The sequence below is a fragment of the Falco biarmicus genome, chromosome 1, assembly GCF_023638135.1.
Source record: "Falco biarmicus isolate bFalBia1 chromosome 1, bFalBia1.pri, whole genome shotgun sequence".
NCBI classification, from domain to species: Eukaryota; Metazoa; Chordata; class Aves; order Falconiformes; family Falconidae; genus Falco; species Falco biarmicus.
In genome coordinates this window covers 95,462,300-95,485,523 of record NC_079288.1, presented here as the reverse complement: position 1 = coordinate 95,485,523, position 23,224 = coordinate 95,462,300, and the positions used below count along the sequence as shown (strand labels likewise).

The window sequence follows — 23,224 nt, the reverse complement described above, 5'->3', positions numbered from 1 at the left end:
ACAGCTTTACAAATCTACTAACCTATCTTTTTCCAAATCTTTTCTGTGAATTGCTTTTGCAGTAATGTCTGCCAGTTTCTAATGCCCAATGGCCAGATGAATGACCATTAGGAAATAATAGATTCATAAAATACAATTATGTAGCTTTATGAAAGCAATATTTTAGTGATTTTCAGCTGACCTAGGGCACACATACAATTATTGTGCACTTCTGTTGCTTTTGTCCTCCATCCGTTCTCACTGCTTGCTATAGCCACTTACAGCATTGCATTTTAGCCTCTTGAATTTGCTTGACTGAATAAGTCTTTGCAGTGGTATTTCCTAATCATATAATACAGGAGGCTCCCCGAGCATATCGGAGGTGCTTAAAACTTCAGGAGGGAGAAAAAGATATTCAGACCTTTTCATTTTTAAATACATTTGTTCCCATTGTTTATGGTGTTACTTTTCATTGTTATAGAAATCTTCTGAAAGGATTATTGAGAGGGTTGTTTTGCTTTAATCAACTTAGTAAACTTTTGTTTTGCCCTTTATGTTGATTACAAAAGCAGCTGACATTGTTTTACTTGCACCTTTTAAAGCACCATACTGTGTTACTGGCTGAGTAGCATCTCACTGAACTGCGCTTGCTCAGCTTAAATACTGCTGCAAAAGTAGCACAAGAGAAAAATGTTGTCTTTAAGGTCCTACAGAAACTCTAGGTAAGCTGGAGTAGGGGACTGAAAAGAGACGTGGGAGAGAGAGAAATTGCAGAGTAGTGAAGGAAAAAGGGGTAGAAAGGCAAAAGAGAAGATTGTTGCTTCAGTAGAGAAAGGGATGGCTGAGCAGACAGCATCAAATTGCTCCCCAATGCTGTTCTGGCACTTGCAGATCTATGGAAAACATGCCAGAAGGACATGCTGAATTTGTTGCTCCCGTGTGCCAGCCTTTTCTGCAGCAATGAGAGGAACCAATCAGTGCTGCTTCAAAAGCAGCTGGAAACTGAGAAAACCCTGGTCCCCTGCGGCCTGGCAAGCAGCAGCACAGGGTCTTCTCGGTTTCCAGCCACTACAGAGGCTCCATTGACAAAATGTTTGCGGCATTTGAAGGAGTACAATGTGACAATGAAAGAACCTGAGGGAGACAAAAAAAGGAAGGGGGAGAAAAGAGGGAGGAGGCAGAATTAAATGGGAATGAGAGAGCAAGCCAAAGGCAGAAGGATAAAAATCAAAAGAAAAATATGCTAATTACTGCAAAAGGGGTGATAAAAATAAATCATCGTTGTCATATTCAACACCTCTGCAGTGCTTTATCAAAGAATATAGTTGCAGTAGCAAGACAAGAAAACAAAGTAACACTTCACTAACATTCTTTCTCACCACCTCTCTGAGATACAGACACTTACTTAGTCTCCCACTTTCACAAATACTGTTATGAAGTACAGAGCAACTGGAAAACACCAGGTCCCTCATCCTCTGTTTGAGAGAGAAACAGAAAGAGATAAAGAGCCCTGGAAGCCAGGCGGGTGGTGTGTTTTACTGTTGCTCAGAACAACCAAAGAGGAAACAAATGCTGCCTGAAACAAAGCCATGGAGCTTGGCTCATTTTCTCCTTTTCCCTTGTACTTCATTGTATCGGCTATAAGAATACGTAGCAGAGTGGAAACTACTGATAGCTCAGACAGAAGCAGCATGGCTAGGTTTTATTTCTTTTACCACTGACTGCCTGTCCGTGTGATGGGACATCTAAGAGGGGCATCCAGGAGCTCAGGGGTTGTGCCTACAGTACATTTCCATAGTCTCCCAGATGTCCCCACTTGCAGTGCTTCTTCAGGGTGAAGGGCAATCTGCGGGTGCAAGAGCTGAATTTTGTTACAAAGCAACTAAACTGGAAGGACCTTCCCAGATATCCTCACATGGCTCATGGTCTTTCAGTTCATGGGTCCAGCTCAAGCTACTTCGAATTAAAATCCGCTGAAACATATATAGGGTGAACACAGACAGGGTCTTCAGTACCAACAGTTTCATTCCAGATAGCCGCTGTTATTGGGAGTAACCTGATAAAGTAGATGTGCAGAAGAGAATATTGTTTGGGGGAGAGCACTAACATCTACAGATTTTCTGGGAATTCTTGGTACTTTCTGAAAGGTCAGAGAAGTGTACCATAAAATTTGAGAGAGAAGAATAGAAATGCTGTTGTTAGTTTCAAGAGGCAATGTCAGCCAAGAACCGAGAAGGGGGTAAATTCTCTGTTGCTCAAGTTGGAAGTAGGTAAGCTCAATTTACCTGCATTTGCCTTTGAGCACCCTGCTGTCATCATCTTAAATGAGTTTTTAACTGAAGGAAGGCTTCTGTCCTGATGACAGGAGTTTTGAAGTTAATAAAGCCTTCTTCAAAAATTCTCATTTATCATTCAGGTTTAAAATAAAATGCTTCCATTTGCTCTGTGAAGTTGGCAGTTACTTTCAGTCTTGAGAAATTACTCTTGTAAAGTAGTTACTGCTTAGGTCAAAAAAATAATCTGTTTTTCCAAAGCAAACTGAATTTGAGCACAATCTATGACAACTACACAATCCCCAACTTTTAGATCAGTGATCAATTTGTCTTTCTCTGTAGGAATAGTAGGCAGTGTAGGACAGAACTGGTTTTCTTGTGACATTTTTACAAGTGAGTTACTACTGTATGTTAGAATTTTGAAAGAACCTACAGGTGCTTTAGCAGTTGTAAAATGAGACCACCATCATGACTGTCCCATCAGAAGTCCCCCATTGCATAGGAGTTTAAGAATAAAATGGTGGTTACTTTATTATTTCATCTTTTCAGTTCACGTATAGTAGACCAAAATTGATACCATATTTTCAAATCTATCTTTTCAGGTTTTTTCCATCTGAAATATAAGTTACTTTAAAGCAAGGGTAACTTGCTTCATCTGTAAAATCTTAGCTGTACTTTTTATGCCATAGAGGAGGTGCTAGGAAGGACTCTAGAGGAACTACCAGCATGATAAACAAACATGTACCTCAAAATATTGTGCAAAAACCTATTTTATACTTTTAGGGAATTTTTTTTTCTTTTTGGGGTATATCTTATGAGCTGGCTATGTCTACATTAATGAGTAATTAATCCTAACAAAAATAGATCACCATATTGAAGTACTTAGTGCTGAGAATCAGCATGTTGATTATAAGAACTTCAAGGATTTGAACTTCAGGCCACCTTTAAATTGATCCCTTGGATTGGCTCTTCTCACCATACAAGGGGTTTAAAGCTTCCCAAAGGCCCACTGGTTGGTTTTGATTCTTATGTCCCCACTGGAGGCTGGAGTACATTTCACGTGCACTGGGCAGACCACCTGGGTTAGTTCCCTTTGAAGGGAATTCAGTGCTTCTGTGCACCAAAACTGCCCTGTGAACCGAACCAACGTGCAGTAAATGGGGATAGTCAGAGGACAGGATTTGCTTCAAAACTGTGTTACTGCTCTGAGCCAAAATGCTAATGTAGAGGCAACCATACATATTTTTGTGGCTTTGGGAAGATGCTGCATATTTTTATGTCGGATGCAAACCCAGCAGTTTTGCGTAGTAATACTCATATAGCTGCTTGTATACTTTCCTGGCCAGCAACCTCTGGCAAGTTCTCTGGGTTTAATAATGCAAAGACCAAAGCCAGCTATGCCGAATCATTATGTAGCCAGAAAAATCCTCACATATGTACTTTACATGCAACTCAGAAGAGCAGATTTTATTTTATCAAGTAGTAACAGTTGTGGTCCTCACATAAGCAGTACGAAAAACTGTTTTCCAAGCTGCATGATGAAATAACTGCGATGTAAATTGACAAATTTTTACTCCAGTTCTCCAAAAAAGAGTGATGGGTTTGCCAAATCAGGAAGAAAGACTTAATTGTCTATGATCGAAGAAGGTCCTGCTCTACATAGAATTCCATGAGAATGCAGAAAGGTTGAAGGGGAGAAAAAGTCTGGAATCAGGTAGGCTTCATTTAAAGGAATGTGCTTGAAAATTCACTCACTTAAATATTGATATTAAAATAAATATGTCTTTTCTGTCTTCTCAGTTGGAAAAACCCACAATAGTGATTGCTTCCTTTAGCTGACAAGCTTCGGGCACTCTGCAGGAAAAAGGACACATGTAGTAACTTGAAATGATGATACTTGGTTTCTTTAAGCAGTAAAACTTCACTCAAAAGTTTGGTTTTGCTACTAGGATCAACCTTTCTCTTTCATATCTAGTTCATATCACAGACGCCTCTTTTCACTTATGTTTTAAGTGGTGAGTGCAGCACAATTGTTTCAGCATCTGAGCAAGAGGGAACGTTTTCTTTCCAACTCACTTATTTTGATACTTAATCTTGAAAAGCAAGTCAATACATTCTAAAGCTCCATGAAAAGCAACTTCTGTCTTCTGCTTCTGTTTCTTAAGGAAAAAGTTAACCAAAAGCATCAGTCAGAACCTGGAAAGAATCAGATCTGAATTCTGAAAACCGTAGTTAGCTTTCATTTGTTCTTACTCCTCTCTACCAGAGGTGATTACAAGTAAGATTAGAAATGCAAATACCAGATACCATATAGTACATCAATGTATTGGTCATGAGATCAGAAGTTAGAGCACGAAAGCTAATTCTGACTTCGTCAATGATTTTCAGCTTTTGTCAAGTTTTTACTATTGAACGTTTCCCACCTGAGCAAAGGAATATTAATGCTTCAAAGAGCAGAAGAAAGAGTGCAACACTCAACAATTTACCTTTCTGATTTCTAGTTTATTTATTTGAATGAGTCATGACTTTGCTCTCAAAACACTGCCCTGAATTACGTTTACTACTGCTGGCCAACTTTTTGCACTGAGTGTTTTAATTTTGATTAGTCACATTCATTTGTGTAATTTCAGTTCCTTGGCTGGATTGCCAGAGCTGAGGCAAGTTTCTAGTGCAGCTGCTGGTACAAGTACAAAATCTAGTTTCAGTTAATTCCTGCGTATATGATTTTTTCATTTGTTCTCAACAAATGATCAGGCACATTTTGAGTGAATGCATGTTTCCAGAAAGCCAGTAGAAAGGAATGTAAAGTGAATAGTGAAAAAGCATTTGACTCCTAAGAAAGAGAATTCCTACAGTAGTGCTCTATTGGCTTTGCTCAAATACTCTTGAATTTCTTCCACTGGGGTCTGATCCATAAATGGATTTGGTCACTAAAAATAGCAGTTATGTCCTAAAGTTCATACTATGTGCTGTTAGAGTTTCAACTCAGCTTCTGTTTAATCTTAATAGAGAGCACCCATGATTACAGTGGATATTATACCCACAGTCTTCCAGATTGCTTTGGTAGCTGCCAGAGGGAATGGTGGCATCTAAAACTGTGGCACTGCAGGGAATTCAGGCAAACGCACTCCACTGCCATGGACATGTCTGAGCTCACTGAGAGCCTCCTTATTCTTACCTGGAGGCTCCTTTGGCACCTGTGGTTTTGCATTTGCACATACTCTGAGCTGTGTCTGTGAACTTGCAGCTTACTGCCATCGAGACTTGACTGATACACTGACTTTGGTGCAATGACACCAGGGCTCTCATAAGGGCTGAGTTTGGTATGAATGGCAGGAGCAGGAAAGATTTCTTTTTGTAAAAGACTGCCATCCACTTTTGTGCAATATCCAATTTGGTCCAGATTCCTGCCAATAGTATTTTGAGGATTGTGTCCCAAACTGTAATTTTCCTATCCCTAGATGAGAGGCTAAGTTTGCCCAGAGAGCTGGGAGATGCTGCTTCCTGGGGAGCTATGATGTCAGTCAGCTGTGGCTCCAAACTGTGGCTCCTGGCACGTCACACGCTAATTAAAACCTGCTTCTAGAATATCTTTTGCACTTATGCCTTAAAATGTCATTCTAGTTTAGGAACTTCTGAAGACAGCCATGCTCAGCTCCTTTCTGAGTATGAGAGGACTCAGACCTACATTTTCCACCTCTTGGGCATGCTCTGCCTCAGTGCAGCTTATCTCCCTTTCTAGTTCTGGTCCTAGAACAACACAAGTATATTAATTTCCTGACCAGAAGATCTTTTTGCAAAGTTTTCTACCTTATCTTTGCAAAACCAAAAGTTAACTCATAGTCAGGCACCACAGATAGATTTAGATTTAGTTTTTAATCTGGACTGGAGGTGGTCCACAGGGGTGTTCAGAGATAAGGTCTCAGTTCAGTTTGATAAAGCACCAGGAGCTATTTGTAAAAAACTGGCATCCAGATTTTGAACATCTGCTAGGTGTTTCTGATTTTCTTCTCTCAATTAACACAAAAATGTAAAGTATCTTCCCTTCACCCCAGGTTTACAAGAAGTTTAGAGCTGCAGGAGTTATATCGACTGCATCTCTCAAACAGATGGGATTTTTTAAACTTTATCAGGCTTTTAAAATTCGTATTTGGTCCATCTTTTTAAATTTGATCTCTAAAGAAAACTAGCAGAAATCCTGAGGTATTGTTAATGGGTCACCTGGTAAGTCATGGAGATCAATACTTCTTATCCTCAACCATTTACATCCCTATTACAAGTGAGTATGCAGAGACAGACAGCACAGGCTTCTACTTTAGCTCAGTGCATACAGATTAATTAAAAAACAGGCCCAGTGCAGATGATGCTGAAAGAAAAAGTACAAAGCATGAAAAGAAAACCAAAAAAAGAATTACATCATTTCCTTGTATCTTCCCTAAGGACAAGGGATTGGAGAGTATGAGTCAGTCTGAAGAAATGAAATAAAAACATCCCAGCTTTTAGTGACTTTTCCTTGTTCTTACCTTATGGAGCAGAGCTGGCCATCGAGAACAAGCAGCAGAAATTTGACTGCTTGCTAGGTTTTAAAATCTGAGTGAAGGTGTGCATGTGGATAGCTTGGCTTTATGATTTGTGACAAAGATATAGTGACCAGGAGAAGTGGGCTTGGATATGGGGCAGCACAGCCTTGTGGACATCACATCTACTGCTGCCTACAGTCACATACGTAGTAGGTGTGCTCTGCAGCTAGTGGATGAAATCTTTTCAAAGCTCCTTAGAGAGAAGAACACAAGTTGCATGTCCTTTTTGGCTGCTCAAGCCTCTTCCTCATACCTCTGCTTTTCAGTCTGCAGCACAGAGGTGCTGAGAGGATGAAGCAGTGGATGACTTATATACTACTTTCTTGGTATAGGAACAGTACATTTTGTCCGTGACTTAGGACCTACGTAACACTTTACCATGTACTCACCTTGCCCTCCATCCAACATCACAGTGTCAAATATTCTGGCAAATGACATGTAATAATGCAACATATTTTTCTGCTTCATAATTCAGTGAGTGCGAAATGTCTGGATACTAATGAACTTCCTACTGTGTCAAAATGGTATTGTTCATTTCTGTTTAAATAATGCTCAAGATAATCAAGGATCGGCTGTTTGAGCCAGGGTATCGGGGACATTCACCAAGTCAGTATGTCCAAGGACACCCTGGTAGGCATAATCCTGTGTTGTTTACATTGGTGGAGAAAACAAAAAAGGCAGCACAATGTATTTTTGTTCACAGCCTCTGATACCAGTGAAGTCTTTCAGTGATCAAACCTGGTAAGTTCCAGGACTATTCTGGAGCCTCCCAGATCACAGCTTACAGGGCAGAAGGCTTAATTACCCAATTCAAGTTTCGTTGTCCCCCAATTTCTGAGATTTCATTTTAGAAGGAGAGGATTTGGGGTGTCCTTTTGCCCATATTTTTATAACTTTTTATTCTTTTCTGGTTTTCACCAGTAATTTCTACAGTCTCTTCTGTCTTTTTGTATCATGTTCCTTCCCTGCTCCAGATAGCTAGTCTGGCAAGCACAAAGACATTTAAATGACTTCAACCAAGTTAAGAGTGTGTGCAGAACTAATGGAGGATTTAAGATGAGAAGGTGGGAAAGACCTACCTGGCAGTATACATATATTTTCTTTTAATAGTTTAGAGCCAAAACCTCCTGAGATGCATTTGATTGTATCACAGTCTCAGTTTCCATTTAAAAATAAGTCCCTCTGAAGAAATATTGATGCCTATACTGATGCCGGCCTGTGCAGTCTGAAACAATAGCTGTGAGCAGTGCTGATCTGCGTCATGAAGTTCAGTAGTGTTCAGTAGCTTCAGGGCTCCCTGACAACTTTATCAAATGACTCCATGTGCCAGGAGGAGAAAAATGTGAAAACCCTGTTAAACCCTCCAAAACCTTGGCTTTTGCAGTAATGACGTCTTTGCCTCCATCAGCTATGAGGGGCAAGTGTGAGTGAACTGTTGGATGGGTGTGAGAAGCCAGGACCATGCAATCTTCATGTCACGCTGTGCCTTGGGCAGAGGCTTGCAGTCATCTGACTGTCCTCAGCATCTGTTTCCCTGAATTGCAAATAGTTCCATTACCATCATGCTGTTTTACCATCCTGTAAATTTGCCCTATGACACAACGAGTCCTACCTCTGATGGAGTAGTTTTTGCCATCCTGTATTGTGTGTGTGCTTTATGCTGCAGGTCCTACGTAAGCCTAAGAAAAACCTTCTGATGTGTACTACTGATTGTTTACATATGTTATCAGAGGGGAAAAAAAACAGGAAAGGAAAGCTGGCAGCTCACGCTGCCAAGAGACCTGGCAGTGGCTAGAATCACATTTAGATCATTTCCAGTCAATAGGCTTTGTTTTCATTTTTAAAAAAACCACCTTCCTAGAAAGTTTCTGCACTGCTCTTTTTTTCTCCATTATGATCAGTCCAGGGGAATACTTGCAATGGCTCCTGTCCTTACAACCAAAGCAGGCAACATCAGGAGATGCTTCCAGACAGGAAGTGGAAGGTGTGGTAAGACACTGTGCTTTATGCAAGATAACATGCAGTCTGCCTGGAGCTGCGATCACAGTTCTGTGTGACAAAGGCCTTTTAATGATAATGAAGTCAGGGACTTGTGATGCAAATAGAAATCAGTGCTAAAAGAAGAAGATGAAGTTTAGGACCTAGGCATGTTTCTCATCATCAGGTCAGGCTTTGTGATGGGGCTGAAAAAGGTGAGCCTGAAGGACTGGGACTCCAGCTGCCTGGATCTAAGGATTGCCTGTGGCAGAGAGAATGTTTCCTTGGCCAGCTAAGCCAGAAGAGCTCACAACTTTTCTGAAAACAGAGAAACAGAGTGTTAGAGGGAATAGATACCAAAGCAAGTTTAATTAGAGCCTAGCTCAAATTCAAAAGTGTTGAAATCTGTGTTGTATCAGCTGATCTGTGCCCATTCACATGTACAGGCAATACTGGAAACTTCATTAGGGTGAAATAAAAGTTGCAAACTTACATCAGCATCGCAAGTACTACAATCTCAGCTAGTCCATGTCCAAGCTTTGGGAGTCCTTGGCTATCTATACAAAACTATTCTCATAAGGTTAAGCATTTGGGGACTCAAGACTGCAGTTGCTGAAAGTGCTGACTCATTTTCCAGTAACAGCCTTAATATTAACTCTGCCTGAAGAGACACAACATAAGCAAAAATGAAATGTAAACTTTAATATCAGCATAAATATTAGACATTCATACTAGCATCATCCAGAGAGGAAAAAAAAGATTCAAATGCAAGCAATCAGAGTGATGGGGAGCTCTAGCACAAATACTGTCTGAGAAGATGCAGTGTTATTAGCATCAGCTTCTGTTGACATCTTAGTCATCAGGAGCATAAGGATGGCAGTAGCAATGCTGCAATGGAAGTTGGGCAGTAATAAATTCATGTCCAGCAACAGATTCCAGATGTAAAACCAAAACACGAGGATTATTTTCTGTCATTGTAAGCACATAGAAAAGTGACAAAAGCAATCTGCTTTTGACATCCAAATGAGATACACTGAGGAGACTAAAGTTAGGATCCTAGTTTTCCTGTGCCATCCCTAGATAAGGGGAAACCAAAGCGCACCTATTAGATGCTCAAGTTGCCTACAGGTTACAGCATAAACTACTTCCCTCTGCCCTCCATGGCTACTAGAGATGACGGTCATGTCAGAATTATGTCTGGCTGTTAGGTCACATGCTCCAATACACCAATGCAAGATATAAAAAGTTGACAATGATATAGGAAAAACAAAGAGAGATGATGAAAACCATAGCTGAAAGGGAAACAATATTATGCTATTCAGTCAGAACTTGGTGGAAACTACCAGCTTCTGCTGTGGTTTTCTCATGAAAGGGAGAAAGATGCTTTCTCTTAGAGACTGACAATGGTAGGACACTGGTGTGCACAAATTTCATACCTGGAGGTATTCCAGACCAATAGAAGTGGAAAAGAAAACAGCATTGAAATAAATGGACTTTGGTGCCCAAATCTTCATCCAAAAGACCTAATCCTGATCTGAGCTACTTCAGATGGCAACAATCATTGGTGCCAGACACCAAAACATATCCCCATCTATGAACTTTTTACACATTTGGGAGTAGGGGGAAAGGCTGGATGAGCTAATTCTGGCTGAGGATATCCTGGTTCCCTGTGGCAGGCTGACCAGGAATATTTTTTAGTTTAGCTCTTCTTCAAGAACTGTCTGACTTCTTTCCATGAGAAGAGTGAAAGTGGACCCACACTGTTAATCATTTTACAGAAAAGACATCGTCCACCTTCATTTCACACTCATGACTCATGCCAGCAAATGTTAGACAGGCTCTGGCTCAGAGCCAGCACATGGTAGTGGCAGCAGGAACTCCTTTTCATTAGTTTCTTTAATTCACTGTTTCCCTTACAGATCTGAAAAAAGATGAATCAAGAATAATTGCTTGCTTAAAATGTAATACTTATTCATTAAACCTTGTTGGGGAGCTGGGTGCAGGCACTTGAATGATCTGGAAAATATGAAAGGAACTTGGCTGGGAAACAAAAACAGAACTGATACGTGGTAATGGCAAAAACAGAAGTAGAAACTATATAATACAGGCAAATTCCTATTGAATGCCTCTTTGTCTTGCTTAAAGAAATACAGAGAAGCACTCAAGATGTACAGATAACTAGCCAGTGTTCCCCATTGCAGAGCTCAAGGAAAGAAGGAAATGCTTCAAGGGTTAGTTCCTGGCTATATGGAATATTGCTGGACTGAAAGCAGTCAGCTGGAGTTCATCCTGATAGTCTCACAAACCATTTTATCACAAAAATGTACAGTAACCAGTCAGAAGCAGCCACAGTATTTTCCCAGCACTTTGTGCTTTATAGGCATATGGGGAAGGAGGGAGACAGGCTACAGTATGGGATTCACGCAGTGTAATGAGATTGGTCCACTTTAGAAAAAATGTATCATGGAAAGGGAAAAAAAGGAACTATGGTTGCATGTGAAATTCAGCTCTTCCTCTTACCTAGTCATTATTTGTTCTGTTTGTTAGGGCAATGTTTCTTGCATATTTGTTCATGTACCATACTGCAGGAGTAAAGATGAGTCAATAAACTGATGGATGTTACATTCTGTAATGTCTTTCCATCTACCTCCACTGCTACGCTACCAGCTGGGAAGAGACTCTAGAAGCATCAGTCCTGCTTTATAGGCTGATCACTAGCTTGGTGAAGACAAAATTTCTCCTATTTACAGAAGTACGAAATTAGAAGCAGCAAAGTATTATACCTTCAGAGAAAATGATATGAACTACTTCCAGAGATAAGAGTATTGTCCTGTACTTCAACCAAGATCCACAAGAATGCAGTTGTAGCATCTGTTTTCTATTTATGCCAATGTGGATCTTAAATTGAATCAGTGTATTTCAATGTGATGTTTCATAATGTTTTTGATATACAGCTTTCATTGTCTCAGTGTAAGGATACAACTGTATCATCTTAAAAAACTAGGACTGTTGTGCACCAGCTTACTTTGCAGTTTAAATTCAGGAGTACAATCACTCTCAGTTTGTACTCAGTTTCCAGGTCAAAGTGCAGACCTGGTTTAACTGGGTCCTTTGAACGCTGACAATGAAAAAAAAATAATTATAGTGGTAGTAAAGTCAAAAGCAAAATAACCCTCTGAAAGTTCCTGGTTCAGGGAAGTTCTTACACTGTTGTCTTTCTACTAGTTCACTTCCAGCTGATAAATGAGGTACAGATAGTTGTTAATGTGCTATGACCCAGTTGTTAGAAAGAAAATCCCAGTCTTGGTCTCAGCAAGATAATTAAGATGAGTAGGGAGTTTTTATCCTGTTTTGTAAAGTTAAAAGCCATAGGATTGATGGTGTGACAGCAAATGCCTCTTCTGGCATTTGAGAGACACATCTACTAACTGTGAAATTATGATACATTCTTTGCTCAGTCTGAGGCATTTGTATTTTCCTTTTACACATCATATCCCTATGGCCTTGATGGAAGCGTTGGTTCAGAGGTCAGCTGGTCAGTTTCAAAAAAACCCCAAAATTTTTCTACAGATCTGTTATACCTGAGGTGTTCTGTCGTGGTCCTGATGGGCTGTGGTGACACTGCTGTGAGGTTTCTGTCTAGGAGTCTGTGGTCCTAGAGCCCACAGCTCCGCAACAACCCTCGGCACAAGCAGTCTTGGGGCCATGGGCTGGGAAGGGTTCCGGATCCTAGTTGAGCCAAGAGCGAGGAAACATTGAAAGCTCTGGCTTTAACTTTATTTTGGCCTTGATCTCTACAGCAGTCATCTTGCAACCCCAGCTCAAGCCACAGTTTTCCTGCTTGCCAGGCATCCTGCCACAAAGGAGGCTACAAAGGTCCATTTCTAATTCAGACTGACCTGGTCCGAGGGTCCCAGGTTTTCCAGGCTCCCAGTCCAGCTGGCTTTCTAGGCCCCCCAAGTCTGCCTGGAGTCTTGAAGCTGTGGCAGATGCTGACATGAGTCCTGTTGATTTCACTACTGCTTACTGTGACTAGCAGCTGCTTTCTCAAAACTGCTGCTATGATCCCTAGAGAGCACCTTATTTTGGAAATGGGTGTTGGTATTTCCAGAATTATTTTTTACCCTTTGCCTGCTCAATGGGAAATTTCAAAGGCTTTTCTCCCCTCTAATCTGCACATAAACAAATTTCAAAATGCCAGAATTTCATCCCTTCAGATATCCTGGGATTTGGCCACCTCCAGTGTAAATTTTGGTATTTAAATCCCAAGAAAGATTTAATTGATTCAAATGGTGAGACTCCCTCAAAACGTAACAGGGTTACCCCAACAGAGGTCAAGGTAGTAGACCTCTGCTGACAAGGTCGATCTTCCTTATGTTTAAAATTTGAGAAAGTTCATCCCATGAAGGGATTGTAGCCAGGTTCTTCAGTCTTCCATGTTCTTTACACTAAACAAAGATGCTGAACAAGAACTGGAAATTCAGAAAAGTAAATTTTGTCCCTCTTCAACTCTGGTAAAGTTTCTGCTCAGCAATTTTTAATGCTGTCTTTCGTGGGCTGTTTTGTAAAATATGCCCTTTAAGGCTGACAAACAAGCACTTAATCACTCACAGAAAAAAGAAAAAGGTTAAGGTCGATGCATAAGGAAAAGTCCATAGCTTCCTAACTCTTAAACTTCCTGTGCTCCTGCAGCTGAACAATATAGAATTGTGTTGAAGAGGAAAGCATGCTCCCAGTGGTACCTGTCTGAGCTTGGGATTAAACCATCATTTCAGGATACATCTAAATTCAGTTTTAGAAGGCTCCAAAGCTGACATTTGCCTGAACATCTAGCATTGTCTTAGATTTAGTACTGGTTTTATCTGCCTTCTGCAGTTAACAATGTATATATTTAGGTGATTCTGGAGTGCTATGGTTTCCAAACCAGGAAGCTCCTGCAGCCTTTGTGATGGGTCAGATGAGTAGGACAAATAGAGCAAGGCATCACTGCTTTGTAATTACCGTATCTCTGCAGGGCTTCGGGGGGTGGGGGGTGGGGGGGGGGGGTGGGGGGAAGCAGCTTCCTGCTTTAGCAGGAAACTTCCTGTTATTTATATAGTACTCTCTGTCACCTAATGCAAGGTGTCATATTCTTAACTGAAATGTAGTGTATCAAATAGTACACCTGCATGAAGCTGAACCAATTCTCATTTCCATTGCTTCATTCTCATGGGCACTAGGAGTGATGTGAATGGAAAAGCAAAATGAGGAAGTTTTTGGATGACTGTTTTCTGCTAGAAATTCTCATTCTTTTTATAGTAAAAGGAATGGGGGGGGGGGGGCAGGGGGAGAAGAGTCTCTTATGTAATATACCTTCAACACACTGTATATGCTTTCAAGTCTCTATTATGCCTCCAAACAAGCCTTCAGGAAAAGGGCCTCTAACCTTGCAGATATTTAAATCTTCAAGGCCATAAACAAGATACAGTATTGTGTATGAAGGTAGAAAAGAACAGTGTAGCATGGCAGAATCTTATTTGGCACTGTGAGACAATGAGGCTAAAAATTAGGAGACTTATTTTTGTCTGTTTCTTAATATTTTAATAAATATTTTGATATTTTAATTTCCTTGGCAAGTGAGACTTCATTACATATGACACTGTATCATCCCCTGTATCATCAGTAGAATAAGGCTATTACAGAGTGTTTGGAGTAGCAAGACAGAAAGTGTAGTGTGGGTCCCTTACTGCAAAGCAATTCAACTGGTACCAACTGCATCTGAATTTGCAAAGGTGCAAGCATGGAAATGGGCAGTCTGGCTCCACAGGCAAAGTGTTATTTTACTGGTGCAGATCTAAGGAATCCAGAACCCCAGAAAAAAGCAACAAGCAGGTGTCCATGCTGTGGCTTTTCTTTAGGGAATGAAGTTACGAACCCAAACCAAGATACTTCTCTTAGTCTGTATTACCACCATAAGAGATCTGCTTGTCAGGAACAGCTGTGTGCAAGTTCCTATCATTTTAAGTGATAAACAAGAAGCAGCATATCAAAAGCCCTGCACAAGTGTGTGTTTCCTGCAAAACTTTCAGTGTCCTCTCTTCCTTCTCCCTTGGCAGCAATAGATGGAACAAATCTTTCCAACTTACAGAGGTGCAGTAGGCTTTTCTAAAAAGCAGAACGTTTTCATTGCCTCTCCCCCACTGCTTTGGGTTTTGAGGTAAAAGTGGTTGAACTTTTCAGATCTGCTAGGATTTGGCCTGCATGTTTTGTTTTCCTTTTCCTGTGTTATTGCAGACTTGTGCCCTTCTTGCTTGCTTATTGATTGGCAGCCAGATAATGACGCTCAAGAGCTGATTTTTTTTGTCATGGTTTCTTTAGGAATGTTTTTTTCCATGGTAGAAAAACCAAAGGCAGTGAAATTGAGTTTAAAAGTTTAGCATTCACAGTCATTGGTTTTGTTCAGAATAACTTTCAGTTTTCTCACTTCAAAATACAAACAGCCAGAAATGTTGTAACAACAATTGTGTCATAACAAGACCCAGATTTGTTCATTGTTGTCCAGCCTGCTTTTAATTGTCTAAGTGTTATAAAAGTAAATTCAAAAGTTTTGAATTAGCAGCAATTAAAAATCTGTGCAAATCTGTAACCAATAAGGCTTGTACTGGATGTTAGTTCTAGAAGGTAAGGCTATTTCAAAATACATTCATTTGTGGCCATTGCAACCTTAAATTTTGGCCTGAGTTGACTTTGTACAGAATTGAAGAACATTCTGTATAATGTTAAGAGAAAAGCCAAGCCCAGAACTCAAGAGGATGGACAATGCTAGATGTGATCAGGGAAACAGAGATGCCTGATAATGTAAGAGTAGTGAAGAAATCACAACCAATTGCTGTAAAACAACACATAAAGGCACCAAAGAGATGGGGTAGGTGCACTTTCGAGAATTGTGTGTGAAAGAAAGTATCACTAATTCAGATTGCAGAAGAGATGGGAAAAAACTCCATATGAATTTATGTAGCCACCTGCCATTAACTAACCTAAAGTTAAGTGAAAGTTATTGTGTGGCTAGGCAGACAGAAAGGAAGATTACTAAAAGTATTAAAATGAAGCAGCTGAGCTTCCTACTACAGCTACAAATATAAGGCATAAAGTGAAAGAATAATCAGGGAGATTTTGAACCTAGTTATCATTAGATCAATAAAAAAGAATTTGTTTGGGACGACTGGGAACTAAAGAATGTTAAAGCAAGCACAAAAGTAATATTTTGGCCAGGAACGTCTGGACAGAGAAAATAATAATTTTTTTCTAATGTCAGCAGAAAACTTTTTCTAAATGTCAGCAGCAAGAAGAAAATGTGAAATTGTCAGCAAAAAGAAACATTTATCATTCCTGAACTTCCATGTCACCTGTGGCAACTTCTGGGAACAAGCTTTTCTGCAGGGAATATTATGAATATTTACTGGCAGTAGATTTCAAATATTTTTAAACATCTTCCTGAAAACAAAATATGTCATTGGATGTCCAGTCCAGAATGGCCTTCTGTATCTGAGAGGAGAAAAAATGTGAACAGTACACCTACTTCTAAGCAAGATCCAGAAAGATTTTTAAAAAAGCAAAGGCTGAGGAGGGTAGGGTTTTCTGGTTTTCCTGTACAGACACAGTTGATCCTAAAGTGCTGAACAAATGAACCCAATGCAGTCTTATAAATCACAGTGAAATTCATCACAATGAAGCAGTTAATGTAGGAACCCTTTAAAAAGCCCTGAATCAAATAAAAACATGTAGACAAAACTCATAATAGATTATAAGCAGATAAATGTAAAACTCCTCGCCTGGTGAGTGTAGCCACACTCTGGTATGTACCCAGTCCACCGCTGCTTCCCAGGTCCCACAGGCCCAACAGGCTTATAGCACCTTACAATTGTAAGGGCTGAAAGACGACAGCAGCATCTCCTCACCACTTTCATGGGTGTGAAACTTTCAGATGAGGCCACCACAGTGCAAACCATTCAGTCTGCAAGGCAGCATACTTAACCACAGCAGAAAACTGGATTGTCCACCATCAACCACCTTGGCCATAAGAGCCCTCTCCTTCTGTGAAATGCCCCTTCTGACCAGTTCAAAGTAGGAGCTTGCATTCCCATCTGTCCGTTCCCCACGGAATACTTGGAGGTGGTGTATCCGAAGTGCTGCTGGGAGCTTTTTCTGGTGCTATACCCTACCCCTCGTTTTGTGGAATTGGGCAGAGTTCTGGGATGAGGTTGATGGGAAGTACCTACGTTGCTGGACAGAGGGCTGGCTCTGCTGGCAGGGTGGAGGAAGAGGTCTTTACCTTTGCTTGCCCTAAACCCAGAACAAGTTACTCCTAATAAAGATGACTGACCTGTAAGTGAAGACTAGGGGTAAGTAGGTATTTCTTTGCCTACTAACATCTCAGTGGGATGCCCATTTTGAAGTTACACTTAAAAGTTTGATAATAACCCAGCACCCACAGGCAAGGAGTTTTCTTTGAGAAAATGTTTTGGGGTTGGGTTTTTTTTTTCTAAATTGTGACAACAGCTGGATGAAATGTATGTCCTACCACACAGTCTATGCTAGAACTATGAAACCCAAAAGTTAAAGCATGGCATAGCTTGAGACCACAATAATGCACAATTTCTGGAAGAACTAGATCTATCCTCTACAAGTGTTCATCAGTAAACAGCACAAATTCTTATTTTTTTCTGCATAGAAAAAGACCTGAAGGCCTCTCAGTACAAAGGCAATACCCTTTTTGTATTTTTGGACAAATGCCCCCTCTGTAATATGCTAGGTTTTTAATTTTATAGTCTGATTACTAGATACCATGGTGACTATATAATGCACCACATTATTTTTTAGGGACAGTACTTCAGAAAGCTAAGTGAATCTAATACAATTAGCATTCATTTTGTCACAATCAGAGGCATACCTCTGAGTTTTAAGAAGACAGTAAGAAAATGGCACCGTCCCCTGTCGCATCCAGGGTTACCATGTAACCCACTGAGTAAGGGGGAATTTAAGCTACTGCTGTCTATTGTGTCACAAGACAGAAACTTTAGGTGTGCAGAGGTACAGACAAACTGCTGTGATGCTTTAGAGACTGTCTTGGGCCAATGAAATGGTAAAGGTGAGAAGGCAGCACTATCTCTACTCAGCGCAATAAATAACCAGATTTCTTATTAAATAGACACATACAGGGTATTTTAGGAATTAACACTGGAAATTATAATCAGTTCCAATCACTTCACCCTCAAGCTAGGAAACCAAAAATCCTAAATCTAAGAAAAAACAAAGCAGCAGCCTCAGAGTACCATATAAGCCTATTAAAAATCAGTCTAGACTATAGCTCCAGGAATGTAGAAGTTATGAAAATAAACCAAATTTTACCGTTAAGTATCTAAGCAAGAGGCTTCGTCATTCCCTAAATGGCCTGCCAAATCTAGATAGCAGTATGCAGTAATATTTAAAGAACACCTTGACAGTGCTATTTAGAACACAGATTATTACCCAAAACCTTTGAAAAGTGCAGATCCCACTTACTGAAGTTGCTGAAGATTAGTTGAAAGCTTGGGGTTTTGCCATATGGCCTACTTGCCTACATGTTATCAAAGGCTCCTATAGGATGTCTCACAAAATGAAGCCCAGATTCTGGAATATAATCCTTGCCTGGAATTGTGAAAATCTCTTCCTAAAACAGATGAACATTTTGTTTGTCCTCTTCTGAGTTTGTGTAGTTCTGGACATACTATTACCATGGAAAATTCAGGAATATTTGACAGGTTCTGTTAAAGAAACATCTTAAGTAAAAGTTTAAATCAATCTCACACCTATGCAATGATTCAATGGATTTACAATTAGAAAACCCAAGCTCATGGAATTTTGAACCCAACACAATTTTTATTTTGCTGGATTGGAAGAGCAGACATTTGTCAGTATACAGGAGATCCTGTAAATTTCGTTTCATCATACTGCATAATTCTCTTTTCTTAGTCTCAAACTGAATTTCAGTGGTTCAGAAAAATCTGTAGTGCCATTTTTTTATATAAGATTCGTGAAGTACCTTTTTGTGTACATATATTACACACACAGGCCTGTGTGCATGCACTCACGTTCTCTTTGCTGTTATTTCACCATTAGGTTCTATATAAAAACTGCGGAGGTTCTTTGGATAATTTCTGATGGCTCAGAATACCCACTGAGTCTGAGAGCAAGCCAGAATTTCTGGAAACCTACATCGTCTCATTTTAATAGTTTTGAAAAACCTTGGCGTTTAGCTTTGAACTTTAACCAAGAAAAGTTATATCTTATAAACAATGGCATTTGTTGATTGGATGAAGAACTAGATCAATATTGATTTTGGCAACTTCTTTTGGCTGGGTTTGCCTGAAGAAATATGCTGGTCGTGGTGTTAAAAAGTTATGTCAGTTCCTCAACATGTGCCTCTTTTTCTTGGAGCTTTGCCTGAAAATTAGTTTCCAGAGTTACTTCCAGAAGTTAACCTAGAGGCTATCTATTATTGTGAGCTAACAACAGCCTTCTGCTGAGCTATCACCATGTATGAAATAAAACCATTCAAGAAGACAGATTAAAGACATATAAAACAATGGATTTTTGTTTTTCAGAAGTGCTAAAGAATAGGACCCAATTTTTATTTCCTTTGACTCTCATTTGCACTTTTCTTCCAATTTAAAAGGAGCTGTATAAGTAAGTAAGTAGAGTGATAGCAACAAGATTTTAGGCATTTATGGTAATTGTCCAATCGACACAAAACAAAATAAGAGCCGTGTGATTTCCATGATCCAGTTCCTGATTCAAGAGCATTACTGTGAATGAACAAAAAGATATATTTCAGAGAAAATGTACCATTTTCATTTCAAAGTTTCCAATGAGAGAGAATCTACTACAAACCGATAAGTTGCTACAATTACCATCACAACTAAAATTTTCATCTCATTTTGATCTGAATGTCTCTCATTTCAGCTTCCAACTGTTTGAGCCTCTGATATGACTGCTACAGGGAAGAGCCACTTTGAATGTGACTATCTATCTATCTATACATCTATCTACCTACCGATCTTCCATTTCCTGTATATGCTGTTAGTTCACATATCTTTCTCCTCTTGTGGTGCTCAGCCCTCTGATGTATTTCCAGAAAGCAATCATATCGCATCCCAGCCTTTCTTTTGCTATGATAAACAAGACAAGCTCCTTCATGCCTGCTCTACAACAGCAATTTACCCCATTTTGTCCAGGTGCCTGCTCTACTCATGCACAAGTCTGAATTCTCAAACATGAATGAACAGTTTCCAGATAACATCTTACCAATATTCTTGACAAATAGCATTAATATATTCCCATTTTAAAAAAGAACTACCCTCACCTGATTCATTCTGAGATTACTTGTCTCTTTTTGCATTCAGGTCCCTTTGTTCCTCTGATTGCATCCTGTGGCTGACTTGCCTTTTCAGTTTTTTTATTATGCCTGATGAGGGACATCACTTTACAACACAAATTCATGTTCCTTGACCCAGAGGATGGAATTCATCTGTCTTTAGGCACTTTTGAGAAAGTGGTTTAGTCTGTCCTGAGAGAGGAGTCCAAGACAGGTGGGATAAATGAGCAGCAAAAACTCCCACTTCTATATGTTGGATAGAGAAGCCTTGAAAACTGCTGTAGTGGAAAGTATTTCATCAACAGATTATGTGAATGTAGTATTGCATTCCTCCTCCTGTAGAAAAGAACAAAATCACTTACTAAACACTTCTAGATTTTCTGCATTATTTCTAATTTTCCTCTAATAATGCCTAAGTACATTGTTTGTGATCCTCTCTGGTCATTACTTTTGGCCCTTGATTTTATATATGGATATATGAAAAATTACAATTATCTGTGATGTCTGGGAATTGTCTCTTTACTCCCTCCTACTCAGTACCAAGGATATTTTCTTAATTTTTCCTATTCAAATTAATTATTTCTTAAGGCAATACAAAGGAGACAAAATAGCCCCCACTACTAAGGATGTACAACGTAATATATACTTTTTGAAGATATATATATAAAAAACTTGTCCAATTAACTGTCCTTTATTAAATGTCTTCACTTTCATTTAAGCATCAAGTTTATTTTTAGAAAGAAGTGTGCTGTTTCAAGTTTTTTACTGTTGGAAATCATTGCTTACAAAAATGGGTTATGAATCACATTATAAAGATTAAGTTTATGTTAAAGATGTTAATCCATAACAGTTTAAGGGTCTTGAATTTAAAGTAAACTATTGCACTTACAATAACCTATGAAATGACATTAATTTCATATATGTTATCTTTTTCCCCACTACCATGATGATACAATGGAATAGTTACTTGTGACTATTTTAATAAGCTAGATTTGCATCAAACTAAATCTGAGGAATTTTTGCACTGTATGTGTAGCTGCTTTTATAATTTTCATTGTGCAACTTTTTCCTTAAAGAATTCAAAAGTGTTTTACAAGCAAACAAACATTCCAGCTGCACATCAGTACCAGTTTATTCAGTAAAGGAACACAGATAGCACTGAGGTATGAACAGGTCAGTCAGTTTAGGCAAGAGGTGGATTTCAGGTGGGATTTAATTAGGGGTTGGAATTTGACCAGTTAAATGTTACTCTTCCATAAACCAATGGAGAAAATGCAATGGCAATAAATATTCTGCATTTGGTTTTGCTTAGTTTTCCTTTGATATGAAGAATATGATTTATTATTAAAGCCTGCTTTACCCTACATTAGGACAACCAGAGTGAAGTGATGCATCAGTAGAGATGGTGTTAGAGTTCCTTTAAAGATTTTGTGATAACTTTTTCCATTCTCTGCAAGTTCTTTCATTATTCTAGAAATCTTTTCCAGTGTACACTCAGTTAAATGTAAGTTTTTAATGTAATAATTTCAAGACGAGAAAATTTTCTACAAGTAACCCTTTTTATTTTACAAAAAAAAATTCAGCCAGTTTTATAAGTCCAGCACTTCCTCCAGTCATTGTGAGTCCGCTGTCTGAGTTTTGATCTATGCTACTTTGATGGCAGTATGTCTTATCAGTTTGAAGTGCTATGTAATAGAAAATTCTTTAGCATTTTACTCTAAAGTTTGCCTAGAGATCTGAAATTCTCTAACTCTCTTTTACCTGAAGTGGTGCTTCTGAATTGTGATGAGAGCAGAAATTATTTCCTTATTGCTCCAGAATTTGTCAGACATCTGTGGGAAAAAAATTTTCTTTCCCCAAGAGCCAAAATGAAATTTGTTTCCCTTTTTAGTTCTTACTTCTCTTGCCCCTGTCTTCTAAATCTTAATACATGTTAGAAAGTCTGCTTTACCAGGCCCAGTCCGTGATACTAAAATCAATCCATACTTCATAAGAATCCCTCAACAATTCACAGGTGACCTGTCAGCTATATAGTCATTATCTTGCTTGGCTTCTTTAATGCACAGTGTAGTTGATGCAGTAGTGTCATCACCACTGAGGCCAAATCAGGGCCATGGCCACAGCTTGTCTTGCTGGAGGCAGCGCCTGCACTGGATTCAGCAGAAGGAACAGTTCCCTCCACAACCATCTAGTTAGACCAAAGTGGAGCTGTTGAGGAAGACTTTCTTTCCTGCTGCGCTTTTAGGGGAAGCCTCAGATCACATCCTCTAGGTCTTGTACTTTTGTCTATTGGATTGGAAAGCCCCTTATCATCCAATTGTTTCTTGCTCAATGAGCACGACTTGCAGACTCTTCCCTAACTTTATCACCTACCTAATACATGGGTTGAGCTCCTTTGAGTCTTTGTATGTCCCCCAGTCCTTTAACCAGTGTTGTGGACCCTCTTTGAGTTGTCTCCAACATGTTGAGATCATTCTTGAATGGTAAAAACAAGAACTGCACTATTCTAGAAGGTGTTGAAGCAATGCAGCTACAGAAACTCTTAGCCAACTCAATTGCTTGTCTTCTCGGGTTGGTGTCTTACATACAGAATTCCACCACTTAGCTCCACCCTCCTGATAAGAGGCAGGGAATAATCAATGAGATTATCAGTCATCTTTGAGATCCTTATCAAAGGCCCACAAAAATGAGACGTTCGTTCCCCAGCCGTGCAAAAGGCATGTTGACCCACACACCCACATGCCAGCTCGCAGTTCAGTGAGATTCAGATGCTTACTGGCTCCCCACCAGCTCCTGGGAGGGACTTGTGGGTGGATGGGAGCAGACACACACTTCAGCCACATGCTTGAAGCAAACAACTAAAAAACAGCCACCTTGAGGTGTTTTACAGCATGTACCTGCTGTACAATTTAAATATACCCAGAGAGACATTTGGACTCTGTTTAGCAGCCCAAAACTGTAGCCATATGGCTCCCAGAGAGAATATAGCTAGAAATACAGATTATAAACAGTCTCTTCACCTT

General features: G+C 39.6%; 1 protein-coding gene across 5 annotated transcripts in view; it reads right to left on the bottom strand.

The window, feature by feature from the left end:
* The window catches only part of RBPJ (recombination signal binding protein for immunoglobulin kappa J region), a 152,006-nt gene that overhangs the window by 71,302 nt on the left and 57,480 nt on the right, over positions 1-23,224 (bottom strand). Inside the window, exon 2 of one of the 5 annotated variants that reach the window (XM_056349308.1) lies at positions 20,190-20,537. The exons of 3 other annotated variants lie outside the window; for them this stretch is intronic. The gene's annotated coding sequence lies outside the window, so the exon portion shown is untranslated. Of the gene's footprint in view, positions 1-20,189; positions 22,817-23,224 lie in introns of those variants that run through there. One more of the 5 variants, XM_056349317.1, reaches the window with a different exon arrangement.